The sequence below is a fragment of the Galendromus occidentalis genome, unplaced genomic scaffold, assembly GCF_000255335.2.
Source record: "Galendromus occidentalis unplaced genomic scaffold, Mocc_1.1 scf7180000077515, whole genome shotgun sequence".
Taxonomy (NCBI): Eukaryota; Metazoa; Arthropoda; class Arachnida; order Mesostigmata; family Phytoseiidae; genus Galendromus; species Galendromus occidentalis.
The window spans coordinates 189,859-193,597 of record NW_003805503.1 but is presented as its reverse complement, the minus strand read 5'-3'; the positions used below and the strand labels follow the sequence as shown (position 1 = coordinate 193,597).

At 48.4% G+C, this 3,739-nt stretch overlaps 1 pseudogene; it reads left to right on the top strand.

Annotated features, from left to right (window-relative positions):
* Positions 1-486: 486 nt before the first annotated feature.
* Positions 487-2,965, top strand: LOC100903668 (zinc finger MYM-type protein 1-like; annotated as a pseudogene).
* Positions 2,966-3,739: the final 774 nt, after the last annotated feature.

The window sequence follows — 3,739 nt, the reverse complement described above, 5'->3', positions numbered from 1 at the left end:
CAGTGGCGGATTTACCCAGTAGGCTTCCTAGGCTATAGACTGGGGCGGCAGATTTCAGGGGGCGGCAAGTTTCGGGGAGCGGCGAGTTTCAGGGAGCGGCGAGTTTTTGGTTTGGGACTTCTCTGTTTCTCGGCGATCCAATGGAATCATTCAGGACCGGAACGGGAGCGTCAGATTCGAGCGAGAGCGCAAAGCCGTCAAATCGGCGGCGGAGAAACGTCTCGAAATCGAACACCGAGATCTCATCCCTTGAAAGATCCCCGAGATCATGCTCGATCCCTTACGTTAAACAAAAGACCGTTTTTTTCCTTCTCATCTAGGATCGAACGAGTGAGTAGTAACAATGGTCGCCTCTGCCGATCCCAGAAGCTCTTTTCGAAATGGAAGAGAACTTGAATATAAACTCGTGCAAGCGCCGGGAAGCATCGCAATTTCGAGCTTCTCCTAAAGTTCTTTCAACTTCATGTCCAGATAACAAAAGCGGGCATGGCGGACGGGCGAGCCCGTCTGAGCGGGTGCGAGTACCGTAAGAAAGCGGAAGAGAAGAAACAGAGAGAACGTCAGTTGCTCGCGAAGACCGCGAAGATCGATAAGTTCTTCTCTAAAGGACTCTCGGAGTCTCCGATCGAAACAGAGGCGGAGACAGCGCCGCCTGTCGAGCTGAGGAACGTTCCCCCGGATTCGGGCACGAGTGTGGACGATTTTTTTCCGAGGGATGATAGGATGAACAATGTCGATAGAAGCTCATCCACAGACCCGTCGTCTTCGTCATTCACTTCTTCCGAATTCGACTCGGATCCAGCGAAATGGATTGTCAACGACGAGCTCAGAGATTACGTCGCGCGGAATGGTCATCCGCAAAATTCTGGCTCGGATTTCAGTAACTCGAAGCGAATCTATCAAGACCAAGCGCGTTTCTTCAGCTCGAATTTCCTGCAACGAAAGCTGCCGAATGGTGAGATATCGAATAGACAATGGCTTATCTACTCAGAATCCACCGGTAAGGTATTCTGTGGACCATGTCTTCTTTTCTCAAATTCGTCATCTATCTCCCTCGTTGGCGGTGGATTCAATGACTGGAAGAACGCAAGAACTCATTTCGAGACCCACGAACAATCGAGAGTGCACAAAGAATCTGCGATAACGACTTAAAAACAAGAAGTACTCGGGGCAGAATCTGAGTTTAATGCTCGAATCAGAGCGGGCTCAGGAGGTGAGATATTGGAAGGAAGTTATGAAACGAGTCGTCGCCGTCGTAAGAAAGTTGACAAGTCGCGGGCTCCCATTGAGAGGTTCGAATGAGGTTCTTAGGTCGTCGCACAATGGGAATTTCCTTATGGTACTGGAACTCCTCGCCGAATTCGATCCCTTCATGAAAGAGCATTTGACAAAGCATGGAGCTCAAGGTAGTGGGAAGACGAGTTATCTCTCCTCGACCACATTCGAAGATGTTGTGCGAATCGTGGCTCGGAAATGCAGGGAAGTCATCGCTAACAAGCTGAAAACAGCGAAATACTTCTCTTTGATCGTCGACTCTACCCCAGACATTTCCCATGTGGATCAGCTGTCGATCGTGCTGCGATTCGTGCAAGAGAACGGCTCACCGTCAGAATCATTCTTGAACTTCGTCCCGAATACTGGTCACACAGGCCAGGAGCTTTACGACGCGATCACGGAGCATTTGCTCTCCGCAGGCATCGATTTGAAGAACTGCAGGGGCCAATCGTACGACAATGCAGCGAATATGTCCGGTTCTTACAAAGGACTCCAAGCACGTATTAAAGCGGTGAACGAATTCGCCGAGTTCGTTCCCTGTTCAGCGCATTCATTGAATCTGGTTGGCACAGCTGCGGCTTCCTGTTGTCCTGAGTCCACGCGATACTTCATGTTCCTGCAGGGAATCTACAACTTCTTCTCGGCGACTCCGACGCGTTGGGAGAAATTGAAGCACGAGACCAAACTCACATTGAAAAGTTTGTCAAGCACCCGATGGTCGTGCAGATATGAAGCTTGCAAAGCTCTATTGAAGTCCTGGAAACCCATTTACGATACTCTGGAAAGCATCTCAACGGACACTTCGGAAAAGGCGCTCGATAGGGCGGAAGCGGGGGGCTTCATGAAGCAGATGTCAAAATTCGAGACCGCATTTATGACGATTTTCTGGGGAAGAGCCCTGGGTCGTATAAACGCAGTCAGCAAGAAGCTCCAGCGAGAGGATGCCGACGTCGAGTTGGTGATGACTTTGTACGAATCTCTTATCTCATATTTTACGTCTCTTCGTGGAGAGTTCGCTGCAAACTTTAAGGATGCCAGAGCGCTCTTCGGTGACGAGTCTCTAGAGTCGCGCGCAGCACGCACGAGGAAGAGGAAACGACACTTTGACGACAGCGACGAGGATGAAGGACCCCCGGTTTGTACCGAAGACGCTCTCCGAGACGAAGTCTTCTTCCCGGTGGTCGATTGTTTGGTTAGCGCTCTCAATGAAAGGAAGAATGCTTACGATAAGGCTTTCACAATCTTCAGAGTGCTCTTCGAACTTCACGATCTTTCCGCCGACAGAATCCGTGAAGACGGTCTGCGTTTGAGTAGGTTCTATTCGGAAGATCTCTCTTCGGACTTAGTTGAGGAGTTACTTCATTTAAAAGAATATGCGAGCCGTGGAGACAAGAAGAGCTTGAATATAGACAACCTGTGCAAATTCATCAGGGAGCGCAGTCTCCAGGACGTTTTTCCGAACGTTGACATCGCTTTGAGAATATACAGATCCATGGCCGTATCCAATTGCTCCGCGGAACGATCCTTCTCTTGTCTGAAGCGGATCAAATCGTATCTGCGATCGAGCATGTCCGAGGGCAGGTTGAACGATTTGGCGATACTGTGTATCGAGTCTGATACTGTCGAAGCGATCTCCTCCGATGACATAATCGAGACTTTTTGTGGTGAGAAGTTCCGCAAACGTCTATGACCGGTCTATTTCATAAATCGCGCTTGTAACGCGGCGTAATGTCTATGCATAAATATATATATATATAAGTTACATATATATATGTCAATAAATAATCAGACGACAAGACTTTTGGCTTTTGCGGATGTAAAGTTTCAAGTCTCTTCCCAGACTGGTCATATCAGGGCGGCGGTCCTGATTTAGCCTAGGGGCGGCAATTTCGTAAATCCGCCACTGACAAGGAAGCACAGACCCGAAAGAAGATAAATGGCATGCAGAAATACCGACGCAGAGTCTTCGAAGATTCCACGAAATACTGGCACATATCAACAAGGAATATGTTGAAAGGTTTCTCAACCTGAACAAGATAAGCTATCAAGATGATCTAGATCAATGCCAGAGCTGCATTATGGGGAAGCGAACCAGAAGCTCATATCACAGTCGGCCTGAACAGGCAAAAGCAAAAGAGCCTGGTTCAGTCTCGGCAGACTTGTGTAGCCCGGCTACACCGTCGCTGGGGAACTCACGACATTTTCTAATGATCACGGATGAATTTTCAAAATTCAGGAAGGTCTAGGTACTTTCTTCAGACCAAAGATCAGACCGCCGACTCTATCTGACATTACACTCAGTGGTACAAAAATCAAATCGGTCACAACATTAAGCGTTTCCAGTCGGATAACGGAACTGAATTCAAAAATCAAGAAGTCAAGAAAATTCTCGATGACATTGGTGCGGAGCAAACGTTCAGCAGTGCATACATTGCTATGCAAAATGGCACTGCGGAACGTGGAA